General features: G+C 43.3%; 1 long non-coding RNA gene across 5 annotated transcripts in view; it reads left to right on the forward strand.

Annotated features, from left to right (window-relative positions):
• The window catches only part of LOC134757488 (uncharacterized), a 439,709-nt gene that overhangs the window by 183,352 nt on the left and 239,062 nt on the right, over positions 1-17,295 (forward strand). For 4 of the 5 annotated variants that reach the window (XR_010131494.1, XR_010131492.1, XR_010131491.1 and 1 more), the window contains 2 exons: positions 10,065-10,149; positions 15,702-15,908. This is a non-coding gene — a long non-coding RNA (uncharacterized lncRNA). The remainder of the gene's footprint in view (positions 1-10,064; positions 10,150-15,701; positions 15,909-17,295) is intronic. The other variant, XR_010131495.1, reaches the window with a different exon arrangement.

A 17,295-nucleotide genomic window follows, 5' to 3' on the forward strand; every position in this document is an offset into this window, starting at 1 on the left:
GTTGGGATTACAGGTGCCCACCACCATTCCTGGCTAATTATTTTTTATTTATTTTTTATTTTTAGTAGAGATGGGGTTTTACCATGTTGGCCAGGTTGGTCTCGAACTCCTGACCTCAGGTGATCCACCCGCCTCAGCCTCCCAAAGTGTTGGGATTACAGGTGTGATCCACCATGCCTGGCCAAGAATGGGATTTTTAGAAAAGAAATAATTAAAAGAGGGCAGAGTAAGGAGTATTCAAAGATAGGCATTCTCCAGAACCACAGAATTATCATCATCCTCATTATCAGTATTTTTTTCTTTTTTTTTTTGAGACGGAGTCTCACTCAGTCGCCAGGCTTGCGTGCAGTGGTGCGAACTTGGCTCACTGCAACTCTGCCTCCTGGGATCAAGCAATTATCCTGCTTCAGCTTCCCGAGTAGCTGGAACTACAGGCGCACACCACCACTCCCAGCTAATTTTTTTTGTATTTTTAGTAGAGGCAGGGTTTCACCATGTTGGCCAGGATGGTCTCAATCTCCTGACCTTGTGATCTGCCCGCCTTGGCCTCTCGAAGTGCAGGGATTATAGGCGTGAGCCACCATGCCTGGCCCTCATTATTGTTTTTAAAATAATGATGACAATAATGGTACAAATGTGCCATATAGTTGCCATTCACAATGAAGGAGGGACTTCACTGAATCCTTCCCAGAACTCTTTAAGGAAGTATTATCAACTTCATTTTACAAGAAAAGCTAAGGCTCTGAGAAGTTGTGTTGCTGCCCATTGTGGACTGAATTTCCTGTCCCTCCCCTCCTCGATTCCTGTGTTGAAGCCCTAACCCCCCATGGGATTGTATTTGGAGACAGGAACTGCAAGGAGGTGATAAAGGTTAAATGAGGTCAGAGGGGTAAGGCTCTGATCTGATAGGACTGATGCCCTTATAAGAAAAGGAAGAGACGCCAGAGCATTTTCTCTCTGTACCATATGAGGACAAAGTGAGAAGGTGAACGTCTACAAGACAGAAAAAGAGCCCTCACCAGGAACTCAATCAGCCAGTGCCTTGATTTTGGACTTCTCAGTTTCTAAAATTATGAGAAAACAGATTTCTGTTATTTAAGCTACCCAGTCTATAATAGTATTTTGTTATGGCAGCCCAAGTGGACTAATACACTCCCCAAGCTGCTCTAACCACGAACAGCTGAAGACAGAATTCACATTCAGGTCACCTGACCCCGAAGCCTGGGCTCTCAACCCAAAGCCTGACTCATCATGAACATTTGGGCTCCTAAGTCCAGGGAGTTCCTCTAATATCACACTATACAGAAAGACCTCATGTAGAAGCAAGTCAAATGAGACCTGATAATGCCCAGGCATGATAATTTTATTCCCTATACCCCAAAGGCAGGAGAGATTCTCTGACCTGCAGCCTCAGTTTGCAAGACTAGGAGAATCCTGGCCACCATGTCTGAGTTGATGGCCTTGTGTGTGGCTATGAGACATGTGGAGGAGCCCAGGACAAGGCCAGCATCCACAGAGGTGTGTGAGTTTCCTAGGGATACTATTACTGCAAACTGAGTGGCTCACAACAACAGAAATTGATTTTCTCACAGTTCTGGAGATTAGAAGTCTGAAATCTAGGTGTCGGCAGGATTGGTCCTTCTGGAGGCACCGAGAGAATCTGTTCCGTGCCTCTCTCTTAGATTTTGGTGACCTCTAGCAATCCTTGGTGTTCCTTGGCTTTTAGATGCTTCACTTTAATCTTTGCCTCTGTCATCCCAGGACATTCTCTGGTGTGTCTCTGCATCCAAATTTCTTCTTCTTATAAGGATACCAGTCATTGGGTTAGGACGAGTAGGCCCTCTTCTTGATTACATCCGCAAAGACCCTATTTCTAAATAAGGTCATATTTGCAAATATTGGGGATCAAGACTGCAATATTATCTTCTTGGGAAACACAATTCAACAGAAAACAAGGCTCATAGGGGTGGTTTTAGCATCCACCCTAAGCCATGTGGAGTGACCATGCAACCCATGTAAAACAGCAACCATGACTGCTATGCAAATGCAGCTTCAATACAATGCCCCATCTCTTTGCAGTAAGATGACCAGCGGAAGTCCTCCTGTATAGAACTTCCAGAGGCTCAGGATTTCACATAGTTTTGGTATGATAAAGGATGAGGTAAGCGAAGGTATAGGAGACGGACTGAAATTGCAGCCACAGAGGTCCCTTGCTTACATATGCCTTTAAGGAAACCTGCTGTAATTAGGGCGGTTGGCTGATCGTCTCCAGCTGCTGCATGGTCAAATCCACTACAGCGTTTTTTATGAGGCCATATTCTCCTGGCCGCACTGAGCCAGTAACTAAGTAGGATGAGGGTGCCAGTGCCAGCTCATCCTGCCTGATGAAGATTCTTCTAGTAGACAACACGTGCTTGGAGGCTAATCAGGCAGTTTGAGCATCTCCCTACCACATCCTCTTTCCTTCCCTTTCTCCTTTCCCAGGTGTCAGACCCGCATCATGGTCTAAAGCCTCTCCCCACCTCCTCCTCTTCCCTTCTCCTTTTTCCTTCATAGGCATTTCCCCCAATAAATCTTGTGCATGTCAAATTCCTTCTTGGCGTCCACTTCCGAGAGAACCCAGAAGAAGAACTGAGAATAGAGACATACAAATCCAGCCATCTTGGAAGCCCTGATTCTCTGAAACTCAAGAACTTCAGCCTTCATGCTTACCATATTCACATGGATAGGCAGATTTCACCCATGTGGAAGGTGTGTCAAAGATGGCCTGGAGGCTAGCTAGCCGAGTGGACACTCTGTAACTATTCTCACCCCATGCCCTGGCTTCTTTCCTCTATAGTGCCTGGAAAGCCAAATATTTATTTTCTAGCCTCTTTGCACTGAAGATTGCTTTCTCAATTGAAAAAAGGACAAGATGAAGCTGGCACCACCCTTTCCTCCCTTTGTCCTGCCTTGAATATGAACATCATGCTTAGATCCTGAGTAGCCAATTGAGAACATGAGATAACAATCATGAAGGAAAGATTCAGAGAAACATAGAGGCACCACCCCTGACATCACCAAGCTTCTGAATGAACACAGCAGCTGTTTACCTCTAGATATATTGTTATGTAAGAAAAATAGACCCTTATTTGTGTAAGGTACCATGTGCCACTTGCAGGTAAAAACATGCCTAGATGATACAGAAGGCTTGATTTTGAATACATGCTCTGTGGATTTTGAGCAAAGGGCTCAGGAAATACTAGCAGCATCTTTGGGTGCAGGCAGAACATCATAGGCAGAGGGTCAGAAAGTGGTACCTGCATCCCTCTCTACTTGGCATCCCATGCAGAGGTGGACCTGTGCTAGGAGCTTCTGGATTAACTGTGGGGCTGAGAAGTGCCCCTACTCCCTGTTGCTCTCTGTTTTGTTTTGATGGGGTAGGCATGAGAGATATGGGCTTAGTCTTTTCCCTAGTTTATTTGATGAACAGAAATAGGTTATAACAGTGAGAGTTTGTGGAAGAGAACATCAAACTTTTTTTTAGTGAAATCTTTTTTTAGCTTTTAAGTTCATGGGCACATGTGCAGATTTCTTACGTAGGTGAACTTGTGTCACTGGGGTTTGTTGTAAAGATTATTTCATCACCCAGGTTTTAAGCCTAGTACCTGTTAGTTATTTTTCCTGATCCTCTCCCTCCTCCCACTCTCTGCCCTCCAATAGGCCCCAGTGTGTATTGTACCCCTCTCTGTGTCCATGTATTCTCTTCATTTAGCTCCCACTTATAAGTGAGAAGATGTGTTATTTGATTTTTTGTTCCTGCATTAGTTTACTAAGGATAATGGCCTTCAGCTCCATCCCAGTCCCTGCAAAGGACATGATCTCATTTTTTTTATGACTGCATAGTGTCCCATGGTGTATAAGTACCACATTTTCTTTATCTGTTATATTACTGATGGACATTTGGGTTGATTCCATGTCTTTGCTATTGTGAACAGTGCTGCAATGAACATATATATGCACGTGTCTTTATAATAGAGCATCTTTAGAAAGGATTTATACTTTTGCTTATCCAAGTGACAATGACTAGAACACAGAAGAAAGTGGTCTTGGGAAGACTTCCACAATGGAAGACTTAGGAAAAATCGCAACCACTCACTCATGTGTTTTTCAGGAGTTAATCTTTTTTATTTTATTAAAAAAAATTCAAGTCCACTTTCAACGTCCCCCAAAAACCCACATCTCCACCAGCTGAAAGTGAATCAACTCCATACTCAGAGCACAATTGGGCATCATGTTCTTTACTTAATATCAGCAGTAGTAACACTCAAGCACCAAAAAAGCCCAACTAATTATATGTCTGTTTTTTCCGCTGTTATTATTTGCTTGTAACAAAAGGCACCTGCCCTGTTAATTATGCCCTTTTCATAAACATCTTCTCCAACCAACCAACCAAAAATGAGTTTTGGGGTAAAGGGTTGTGAGTTAGAAAGGGAGGTCTTTACATCAGATCTTTACATTTTTCCTCGAGTCTATACAATGACATTCTCATTCATATGAGGCCTCCATAACCCTCACTCTGGCCATCAGGGAAGATGATTCACTGAAATTTTAAGAAAAGAGATAAAAATGATAAAATAAAAAATCTCGGAGAAGGGGAATCTAGAGGGAAGTCAGCCAAACCTCCCTGCTTTAAAAGTCATAGCCTCGTTTTGAGGATGAGATTTCCTGGAGAAAAGTACACATCACAGCTGTATCACGTACATATTGTAAAATATTCTCTGACAGTTTTTTTTCTATTTATATCCAGAGGCATAACATACAGGAAAGGGCACACATCTGAAGCATACACCTTGGTTACTTTTTTTTCTTTTGAACATTTTTTATTGTGGTAATTGATATGCAACCTAAAATTTGCCATTTGAATGTGTGTGTGTGTGTGTGTGTCAGGGTCTGACTCTGTCAACCAGGCCGGAGTGCAGCAGTGCAATCTTGGCTCACTGCAACCTCTGCCTCTCAGGCTCAGGTGATTCTTCCATCTTAGCCTCCCAAGCAGCTGGGACCACAGGCACATGTCACCACACCTGGGTAATTTTTATATCTTTTGTAGAGACGAGGTTTTGCCATGTTGCCCAGGCTGGTCTCAAACTCCTGAGGTCAAGCGATCCACCTGCTTCAGCCTCCCAAAGTGCTGGGATTAGAGGCATGAGCCACTGCCCCCAGCCCATTTGAACCATTTTAGACTATAACATTCAGTGACATGAACTGCAGTCCCAGTTTTGTACAACTATTACCACTACTACTTCCAAATTTTTTTATCATCCTACACAGAGACTCTGCAACAATTACAGCTTGACTGATTTTTACACATATTTACAATGTGTAGCCAAACCCCAGATCGAGATATAGAAGATTTCTAGCTTGCTCTCTTATACTCCTTTCCAGTTAATAACCTCCCAGAGGCAACCACTGTTCTAACTTCTAGCACCACATGTTAGTTTTGCCTAAACATCCACATAAATGGAAGCAAACAAGATGTACTCTTTGTGTCTGGTTTCTTTTACTCAACAATGCCTGTGAGATTCACCCATATGGTTGCATGTATCCAATTTGTTCTTTCTTTATTGCTACATCATATACTATCATATGAACATATCACAGGTCTTTCAGTGAGCAGGAGCACTTCTTTCTCTTGGCCACTGTGCTAGTTTCTAGGGCTACCGTAACAAAGAACCACAGATTGGGTGCCTGAAACAACAGAAATTTGTTTTCTTAGTTGCGGAGGCTAGAAGTCCAAGATCAAGGTGTTGGTAGGTTTGGTTTCTTCTGAGGTCTCTCTCTTTAGCTTATAAATGGCCCTGTGCCTTCACATAAATTTTTTCCCCTCTGTAGATGTCTGTGTCCTGATTTCCTCTTCTTATAGGTACACCAGTCATATGGGATTAGGGCTCACTCCAGTAACCTCATTAATCTTTGATCACCTCTTTAAAGACCCTACTGAGAGGACTTCAACATACAAATTTTGGGTGGGACACAATTCAGTACAAAACAGCCATGTACGTAGGAGTGACATTCCTCAGTCATAGGATGGGCAGGTGTTTAGTGTTAATGATTACATTGCTGGTTTTCCAAAGTGATGTACCGATTGAAAGTCCTACCAGCACTGCAAGAGTTCGTGTTCCTCCACATCTTTGACAACACTTGATTTTGTCAGTTTTATTTTCATTTTAGTCATTCCAGTGAGTGACTGGCAGTATTTATTGGTATTTTCCCAGGCACTTCTTGAAAAACAGCTCAGTGTCTGATTCGACATTTGCCCTCTAGCCCATATGTTGTCACAACATATTTTGTGGTCATACCTGGGAAGTTGTTTAGCTCACAAAGGTTCCTGTGGTATGTTTGTTTCCACAAGTCTGGGAAGTGGTCTTTACCCCTATATGGACAGAGAAATTGTGGGTAATCCACAGTTACATATTTATTTATATATGAAATTTCTCAAATACTCGTCTATTAGTGTGTACTACTTTTCTAAAACAAACAAAGAAACAAAAACTCATTTAAGAAAGGAGGTTGGGCATGGTGGCTCACATCTGTAATCCCAGCACTTTGGGATGCCAAGGCAGACGGATTACCTGAGGTCAGGAATTTGAGACCAGTGTAGCCAACATGGCGAAACCTCATCTCTACTAAAAATACAAAAATTAGCCAGGCATGGTGGTGTGCGCCTGTATTCCCAGCTACTCCGGAGACTGAGGCAGCAGAATCGCTTGAAACCAGGAGGCCGAGGTTTCAGTGAGCTGAGATCGCGCCACTGCACTCCAGGCTGGGCAGCAGAGTGAGACTTTGTCTCAAAAAAAAAAAAAAAATTCATTGTGGGAGCGCTAGAGAGATGATTCTGGGGTGCAATTGTAAGTGTGCTTTTTGATTGGTTTCCATTTTCAAAGAGCTCACTCATCAGCAAGCAGTGGGATCACCCACTTGCTGTTGGGAAGGCTTCTAAAGAAGATGGAAGGCTGGTCCTGATTACAATACAAATGTGTACAAATATGTGCTTGCCTGTTTGTGTAAATACATACATGTCATTATTTTTTCAATGACCTGCACCAGGTACTGTGCTAAGGGTGCTTAGCAATCTTTATAGCATCTTTATTAGATTTATAGTGACATAATAACAACAACACTAATAACAATAATAATAATGATGATGATGATTTTTTGATGTTCAGAGAGGCTCAATGACTCACCCAAGGCCACATAAATAGCTTGTAAATGGCAGACCTAGGACTCTGAACTCTGTTCTACCTGACTCTTTTTTTTGAGATGGAGTCTAACTCTGTTGCCCTGGCTGGAGTGCAGTGGCACAATCTCAGCTCCCTGCAACCTCTGCCTCCCAGGTTCAAGTAATTCTCCTGCCTCAGCCACCTGAGTAGTTGGGTTTACAGGCACATTCCACCATGCCCGGCTGATTTTTGTATTTTTAGTAGAAACAGGGTTTTGCCAGGTTGGCCAGGCTGGTCTCGAACTCCTAACCTCAAGTGATCTGACTGCCTCAGCCTCCCAAAGTGCTGGGAGTACAGGCATAAGCCACCACACCCTGTCCACCGGACTCTTATCTGTTGACATTTTGCTGCTTTTGTTGTGAGTTTGGGTCTTTCACAAACCTTACCTGCAGGATTTCTAAAGCTCATGATGCTGCAAGGTGGGCGATATTTAGACCCGCTTTATAGATGAAGAAACAAAGGCATTTGGCCAAAGTCACATGGTTTGTTGACAGAGCCAGTACTGAAACCCATTTGGTATGATTCCCAGCTCCATGATTACTATCATTATTCTTATTATTTCAAATCTGTATCAAGCTCTGGTAAGATGGAAACTGGGTTTGTACTACCCTTGAGTGACAGGTTCATCCACCAGAAAGTTCTGCCTTGCATTGAGCTGAAATTGGCATCCTTGCAACTTCACCCAATTGCTTCCAGTTTGCAGCCCAGCATTCAGCACTTAATTACATCTTGTCTCCTATTATGCACTAATTGTGTCTTGTGGTTCCTCCCTTCTCCCTGGCTTACTTGCCAACTCCTCGAGGGCAGAGACCAAGTCTTGTAGGCTGAACACCTTTCAGAGAGGCAGAGTAAGAGCTTATTAAATAAATACATGTTGATTGAAAGTCCCACCAGGGTTTCCCCCTGGGGCCTCATCCCAGGTGTGTAGAACACATTGTAGGAAGGTCACAAGGGATTTGCAATTTAAATATGCATACAGTTTGTATATAATTTGCATACCCTCTTAACAAACTGTGCAGTCAACACTCAGCAGCTTTAAATTTTAAATGATATCGCTCCTTGAAGGCTGTCATTTCTTCATCTCTTCTTTCTTTCCTTCTTCAATATTGTGCATGTCAAATCAGGAACTAGGGCATTTGCACCTTAACTAGAAAATGAGTAGAGTCTAGCTTGTGGCAAAAGAAGGTCAGGGTGAGGCTGCCTGGTTAAAATTTTATTTGCCCTTTCAAGGGTAATTATTGCCTGTGTTTGCCAGTGTTCTCAGACACAATTACTAAGTCCTGCGTTACTTAGTTCATGCCACCAACTGTGTCCTTTACCACTGTATTTTAGCTAGAAATTACTCAGCATTCTTTCAGTTGCAAGTGATAGAAACCTCACTCAAAGCAGTGTAAGCAGAGAGAGCACTTGAATTCACTGGCTTCTGTCACCGAACAGTCTGAGATCTGGACTTGAAATACAGTGACATATTAATAACAATGACACTAATTGTTGTTGGCTGGATCTAGAGATTGAAATGATGTCATCAAGAGTTAATATGACTGACTCTTCTCTTTTTCCTGCTCTGCTTACAGTCCCAGTAGAAAGAGCCTTCCTGGCCCAATAGATGAAGTAAAAATCCCAAGACTGTGTCTCATTGGTCTGATATGGGTCACATGGCTATCCCTAAAACAATCACTGTGGTTGGAAGAAAAATATGCTGATTAGCTAGTTCTTGGATGAGCCTCACCAAGTCATGTGGTCCCAGAGAGAGGAGATGGAGTTTCCTAAAGAGACGTCAGGTTGGAGGGCGGTGAAGGGAGAGAGTTTGGGGATCCTGTCATTAGAGAATGGGCAGACACAAACCACAGATGTCCATCACCAGCCCTGTACCTGTATAGTAAGTCAGTCCATCTTCCTAGCCTGGGGTTCCTTGAAGGCAAAGAGTTAGGTGACTCCTCATGGAATGGAACATCTAAAGGAGTATGAAAAAGAAACTGCCAAGGTACAAGGCATTTCCCAGCTGTTCCCTGAGTGCCAAGTGTTGAAATGACAGTGTTGAGCAAATGCAGACACAGTCTCTGCCCACTACGAGACTTACATATTTTTGGTGGGCAGACTACACACAGTAGACTGTGATAGAGAATAGAGAATGATGCCCATTATACAGAAGTATGAACAAAGATTTGTGCTCTCAGCCTAGAACACTCGAGACAACAGAAGGGTGATAACAGGCCGGTGTGATGGCTCACACCTGTAATCTTAGCATTTTAGGAGGCCAAGGTGGGAGGATCACTTGAGCTCAGCAGTTCAAGACCAGCCTGATTAACATAGTGAGATCTTATCTCTACTAAAAGTAAAAAAAAAAAAAAAAAAAAAAAAAGCCAAGTTTGGTGGTGCGAACCTGTAGTCCCAGCTACTTGGGAAGCTGAGGCAGGAGGATCACTTGAGCCCAGGAGGTTGAGGCTGCAGTGAGCTGTGATCATGCCACTGCACTCCAGCCTGGGCAACAGAGTAAGAACCTGTCTCAAAAAGAAAAAAAACGAAGGATGATAATAACAGCTTACATCCTCTTATACATATTCACAGCAACTTCTAGGATAATAGATGTGATGTTGCCCCAATTTAATGGGTAAGGGAGTGGAGGCTTTGAAAGGGAAACACCCCACCTGCCAGTCAGCCGTGCACTTTCGTATAATAAACCTACTTTCGCTAATCTTTCCAATAGCCCTGAGATGTGCAAAAGTAATTGCGGTTTTGCCATTAAAGTAATTGCAAAGACTGCAATTACTTTTGCACCAACCTAATACTTATCTTCTTTTGTAGATGAGCATCTCAGCATCTCAGAGGCGAAGAAACTGGCCTAGCCATCACATGGTGGCACTTGCAGCCTGAGTCAGCAGATCCCCAGGTAAATGACTGAATGTCATACAAAACCTGAGGCTGGGACAGGACTCCCTGCTTGAGCTTATGGCTCCAAGCCCAGTGCCTGTTCCTCAGCCCCACTGATGCCACCCTCTGCCCTCAAGCTGTGCGCCCATCAAGGCGTCACTCTGATGGGTCATTAGGCGGTGACTCTTGCAACTGGGCAAATAGCTGTGAGCAGCCCAGGCCCAGAAAGAAGAACAAGGTGCCCTTGCTGTTCTCCTTGCCAGAGCTTTGAAGCCCTGCCCCAGAAATGTCAACCTCCTGTTCCGAGAGGTATTTCTGTCCTCTCCATCACTCATCACTAACCCCGTTCCAGACGCTGGGTGGTGATGGTGGCAGTGGTATGCAGCCAGCCCTACTGGGGCTTGGCTGGGTGTGGGTGGCAGCCGAGATCTGGCCTATTTTGCTCACAGGATGAACAAAGACCTGCTTGCTATTCTGCAGGTAACATCCAGGCCATTCTCATAAAAGTAAAGGATTCTCTTGTGGTTCCCACTGTACAAAATGTCAGACCCAGAGAGTAAGCATGGTGCCCAGTGCCTGACGGATGTCCAGCAACAGTTTCTTAAAGTTATTAAATAACTCAAAGGCCAAATCTGATCAGCTGAGGTTTCTTCAATGCCACAGGAAGTTTTGGGGACACAGCTCTCCCTGTTGCCCTCATGATAAAGGGTAATGAATAATTGAATCCCAGCATCCAAACCCATGGTGAATTTCTTCTCTGTCATTGACAGCAAAACTATAATAGCAGTTACTTTTTTTAGTGCTTTTGTTGCCCATATTACTCTGGCCTTACTCTGACACTTACATATATTGTTGATAAACTTTATGACAGTCCTCAAAGGTAGATGCCCTCATCTCCATTTCATAGTTAAAAAAACTGAGGCTCAGAAAAGAAGATACACATGACCAAGGTCACACAGCTATTATGTGCCACAGTCAGAATTCAAACTCTATCTGACTTTTATTCACTTATTCAAAAATATTTAATTGAGTGCCTACTGCATGCATTCACTGTATTGGGCTCTGGGGATACAGCAGTGAACAAAATAGAAAAATTCCTATTCTCCTGAAGCGTCACATTCTAGAAGGGGTGAACCACAATATGCAAATAAATATATACATATATAATACGTCAGATGGTGGTAGGTGCTTTAAAAAATTAAGCAGACTTGAGGAGCCTAGTGGGGGCCGATTTGATTTATGGTGATTGGAGAAGACCTGTCTTATGACGTGACATTTGAGCAGAGACCTGGGGGGAACAAGGGAGTGGCAAGTCATGAAAATATCTGGAGGAACCACATTCCAGGCAGAGGGAACAGCCTAATGTGAAGGCTTTGCCATGGGACGTCTTCACCAAGGAGGGAAAGTGGCATCAGAGGGGTGAAGAGGGGCCATATTATATGATGTTTTATAGCTACTACACAGATTTTGGATTATGTATTCAATTCAGAGGGAGATGGGGAGTTGCAGGAGTGTTTTGAGGAGAGCTATGCCTTATCTGACTTATATTTTGTATTACCTAGGTTTTTTGCAGAGAACAAACTGTAGGGGGACAAAGGTAGGACCCAGAGCCCACTTAGGAAGCCACTGCAGTGAACCAGGGAAAGAAGGTGGAGTCTTCGTCTAGAGTAGAAGACGTAGATTGATTTTGAATGCATTTTGAGGAAGTGGTGTGGGACTTGCTGATGGCTTAGATGTGTGTGGTGAGTCGGGGGCAGAACAAAAATGACTTCAACATTTTTTTTTTTGTCTGCACAACCAGAAGATGCCATTTACTAAGATGGAGAGATATTGGTCAAAGCTGATTTGAGCAGAGTGGGGTCAAGGGTTTGGTTTTGTACCTGTTATGTTCAAGATACTTATTGGATACTCAAGGGGAGATATTAAGAGACAGTTGTATGTGGAAAGGATGGAGCTGGAGATGAAAATAAGGGATTTGTTGCCACAGAGGCAGTATTAAATGTTACGGGATGGTTAAAACCACTAGGGAGTGCAGCCCTGGAGCACTCCAATCTCGGAGGCCAGGAAGATAAGACCCAGCAAAGAACACTGAGAAGGCATAGTTAGTGGGACAGATGATACAAAAATTAGACTGTGGAGGCCAAGGGAAAAAGGTATCTCAAGAAGACAGGAGCAATTAATTGCATCAAATGCTGCTGCTTGGTTGAGTTAGATGAGGACTGAGGATTCATTATTTGTTGTAGGACATTAGATATCATTGTTGACTTTGACAAAAATCTCTTTCTGGGGTAGAAAGCAAGAGAGAGTGGGAAGAACACAAGTGGAGACAATTATTTTTATGTGTGTGCACAATAAAGGAAAGCAAAGAAATGGAACAGTAGCCAAACAGATCGGGGATGATTTTTCTTAAGATGAGAAATATTGCAGCATGTTTGTGTTCTGATAGGAATGATACAGCAGAGAGGGAAAATTTTATGATACAAGAAAACAATGGGTGGTTGCAAGAATAGTACCCCTGAACTGGCTAGAGGGGAGGGGCTTCAGTGGACAACTGGAGTGTTTGGCCTTAGAGCCCGCACCTATGCTCTCTCTGCTGTGCCAGGAAGCCTGTCCAGCATGATGCATTCATTCTTCGCCTCTTTCCTCAGAACACTCCTGTTTGCAAGAACAAAGCCTAGGACAGACGCTTGCTATTTCTGCTACCTATAACCATGAAGTAGCGAGAAAAGAGAAATAGGAGGTGACAGAAGACTTTGAGCTGCTGAATTTAGGTGTGGGAACTGTGAGCTTGCAAAATCACCTTGCTGGGGATGTTTTCAAGGTTGGGAGGCAGTTTCAAGAGGAAGTTGACACAAAATTAACACGCACCACTAAAATACAAGTTGGGAAGTGATCTAAGATGTTTACCAAGGAGGTGGCAGTTGCCATTGTCTCTCCAATTTCCGCAGTTGGAATTAATAGGTTCCTTTTAAGGTCATTCATACAACAAATGGAGATCCTGGGAGAGGCTTTAGAGATAGAACAAAGACAGGGCTTTTGTCTCAGGGATCTGGAGGTCCAGGAAGGTTTTTTTGTGAACACCGGATGTTCACAGTACAGCATCCCATATTATGTGTTTGGAGAGAGTTACACGTGTGGGCAGACACACAGAGCAGGGTTGGGGAAACCAGGTAAGTTTCAAGGAGGCAAGGCTTGGGCTTGTCTTCAAGAAGGAGTGGACTCTGTACAAGGAGATGTAAGGAGACGTGTTTCTGAGACAGGGAACAAAACCTCAGTGGTATGAAACACATTCAGGAAACATCAAATACCGAGTTGGCTGGAGTTGGGACTTTATCCAGAGCACTATGAAGATCCAGTGAAAGATTTCACTAGAGGGACAATTGGGATGGGCATGTTTAGAATTCAGAGCACGAAAGAAATATAAAAGAAGTGGCCAGGTTGAAAGGCATTTCATCAATACATAAACAGGATCATCTATTTATCTTGTACTATAGTTGAATTATATGCACTCTCTAGGGTTTGGGGGGTCTGGAGGCAGGCATGGAAAGAAGATTAAGAGTTTCCTGTTTCGTGATTATTTACCAAGCCAGGGTCTTGCGCATAATTATTGAATGACTGTTCCCTAAGATGTAGAGTTGAGAACTAAAGTTTTCTAAGCATACAGCTCTAATTCCAGTGACACCCATTTAAGCACCTACTAATAGCAAAGCTATTACGATAAATAGGTGAGCCTATTTATGTATTGATGGAATGCCTCTCAAAACCAGGCCACTTCTATTTGGTTTGTGCTCTGAATTCTAAACATGCCCACCCTGAATGTGCCCAAAGTTGCCCAGATGTCAGTAACTAGCTAAATAACAGTTTTATTTATTTATCTTTTTATGGAGACACAATTCATGACAGTATTTTATTTTGTTTCTATTTATTTTGCAGTTACTTTCCATTATACTGTAAGTAATATTGGTTTTCCCTTGGTAGTCCTAATGTTTTTAGCACAGCTTTTTAAAAAGTGATTGACTTTAGATAGTTATACTCTTCTAAGAAAGGAATAATATATGTGGCACTTGAATGTGACAAAAATTGTGAGGGCAGCCAATATAAAGGAATGAAGTAGTGATGCATGATGGATAAACCTTAAAAACAGCATGCTACGGGAAGGCCACCACTTACAAAATGCCATTCTGAGTCCATTTATATGACATGACCAGAAAAGACAAATCTAAAGAAATAGATTAGTAATTCCCTGGGGCTGGGGATGGGAAAAGGGAGAGAACAAATAGGGCATGAGGGTTTTTTAGGGGTGATGAAAATGTTCTAAAATTAGTTTGGGGTGATGGTTGCACAATTCTGCAAATCTACTAAAAATCACTACATTGTACACTTAAAATGATCTTATGGCATCTACATTATAGCTCAGTAAAGCTGTTTAAAAACTGTGAGGGTGGTCGGTGCTCACACTTACAATCCCTGCATTTTGGGAGGCCAAGGCGGGAGTATTGCTTAAGCTCAGGAGTTTGAGAGCAGCCTGGGCAACATGGCAAAACCTTGTCTCTACAAAAAACACAAAAATTAGCCAGGCATGGTGGTGCATGCCTGTGGTCCCAGCTACTTGGGAGCCTGAGGTGGGAGGATCGCTTGAGCCTGGGAAGTGGAGGGTGCAATGAGCTGAGATTGCACCACTACACTCCAGCCTGGGTGACAGCATGAGACCCTACCTCAAAAAAGAAAATAAAAACTGTGAGAGTAATGTGTGAATGCCTGAAATTTTGAAACCATCGGGCAGTAACAATAGGATGGGTTTCAATTGTGTTTGTCAGAGCTGGCTCAGGGGCTACTTTGAAGGAAAAGATAGAAGCACACCCAATCAGGGCTAGTTCAAGACCATTCTAGTCTGTCCTTAATTGTATATAAAGAGTTCAACTCAGAAACACTGCTAGAGACAAATGAAGCTACCGCCAGAGCAAAAGTAGGTCCACTCTGCCCAGCACCAGCTGATGGCATAAGCATTGTGTAGGGCCACTTAACATCTAGGTGTCATGGTTTATTTATAAAGGTGGCTCATGCCTTATTTATGATATAAAGAAGGTCACCATGTAAACATCTTTGAATAAAACTTCTGTGAGCACAAAACAGAACAAGAGGTGTCAGCATACAGAGCCTGGCTTTATTTAGATGGGTGTGCATCTCTCACTTGTCCAGAGTCTTGGGACCTGGGTACAGAGAGCTTGATGAAACCTAACCCGTTTGCAGGTTGAGGCTTGTCTGCCTGTGGCTTCCACAGACAATTTCGGTGGAGGACAAAATTCCTCCTATCCAAGTACTAACCAGGCCCCAGGACAAGATTCCTCCCATCCAAATACTAATCAGGCTCGACCCTGCTTAGCTTCTGAGATCAGATGAGATTGGGAGCGTTCAAGGTGGTATGGTGATAGACTGGTGGACAAGATTCCTAAGCTAAAAATGCCTGTTAGTGCTGTCTAGGGAGGATAGTACCATCACAGAGTTTGGTCTGGTTTTGTATGCTCTGTACAAATTGAAGTAATTACCACTTGTGATTTCCTTTGTGGGTAGGCAAATGAAGACTTTGAGATGAAGACAGCTGAGCTCATGATGGGGTAGGTCAGCCTCCGTCATGGAAATTCTGTGTGCCTGAGGCCCACCCTTCCAGTGCAGATGGAGGGATGGGATGGAAATGAATCTAGGGGAATGCATCCCAGCTGTGATCCAGCCACCTCTGCGTTTGAAGGCTGGGGGTTATTCCCTCCTCATGGTTGCCACGTAAGTGTAGCCTTTTAAACTGGTCTGTCTACGTCCACCCCTGATGTTTGTAGGAGAAAATCTCCCATCAAAGCCACCTCAATCCTTTTTAGAACAAATTCAGTAAAATCACATTCCCACTCAAACTCTCCAGTGGCTTCCCATCTTACTAACAACAAAGCCCAGGCAGGGCGCAGTGGTTCACACCTGTAATCCCAGCACTTTGAGGGCCGAGGTGGGTGGGTCATCTGAGGTCAGGAGTTCGAGACCAGCCTGGCCAACATGGTGAAACCCTGTCTCTACTAAAAATACAAAATTAGCCAGGTGTGGTGGCGGGCACCTGTAATCCCACCTACTTGGGAGGCTGAAACATGAGAATCACTTGAACCTGGGAGGCGGAGGGTTGCAGTGAGCAGAGATCACGCCATTGCACTCCAGCCTGTGTGACAGAGCGAGACTCCATCTCAAAAACAAAACAAAACAAAAAGCCCAAAGAATAAAAACCTGACAGCCAAGTTCAGCTGATCTCAGTCTGCGCTGTCCATATGCAGTTACTGAGTCCTTAAAATATGGCTACCTGGAACCCAGATACACTGTGAGTGCGAAACCCACAATTGTGGACATTCTTGTGCTTGCAATATTTGAAGGGAATATGAAAAAGTAATGAGAACTAGTTCATTAAAACTTTTTAATATTATCACTGTTAAAATAGTAATATTTTGATTCTATTGGCTTACTAAAATAAATTTTGCCTGATTTTTAAAAATGTGGCTAAGAAGAGAAAAAATTTAAGTTACACTGGGGACCACACTCTGTTGCTATTAGGCAGCACTCAACTCATCCCCGCTTATTTCCTACAGTGGCTTTCTTATTTCTCCTTGAACAAGGCAATCATGCCCTGGGTTTATGCACTTAGTGTACCACGTGGCTTCTTCCTTTGTCTCCCCTAGACCTCTGTTCAAATGTAACTTTATCAGAGAGGCTTTCCCTGAGCAGATTCTAAAGATGCACCCTAATCCCCCCTAATCACCTTCTCTTGCTTTATTTCTGTTTGTAGGACTCACCACCACTGATGTTATACTACACATTGGCTTTGTCTGTTTATTGTTGTCTCTTTTACCAGAATGTAAACTTCAAAGGGTGGGGGCTTTGTTTTATTCATCATCTGCTCTCCCAGTGCCTAGAATGGCACCTGGCATCAAGTAGGAAAAGTCCCTGCTTGCATAAAGCTCTGTCTCATGAGGGAGACTGAGGAGGAAGCAGATTTCTTCACTGCATTATAGTAGGTGCTCTTATGGGGAGTATGGCCTGCTAGGGACGCAGAGAAAGAAGGTCATGCTGTTCTTGGTGATTTTCCTTCCATCCGTTCACCCTATTCTTTACTAACATAATCCCAATGTTATTCAGG

The sequence above is a fragment of the Gorilla gorilla genome, chromosome 18 (genome assembly GCF_029281585.2).
Source record: "Gorilla gorilla gorilla isolate KB3781 chromosome 18, NHGRI_mGorGor1-v2.1_pri, whole genome shotgun sequence".
Taxonomy (NCBI): domain Eukaryota; kingdom Metazoa; phylum Chordata; class Mammalia; order Primates; family Hominidae; genus Gorilla; species Gorilla gorilla.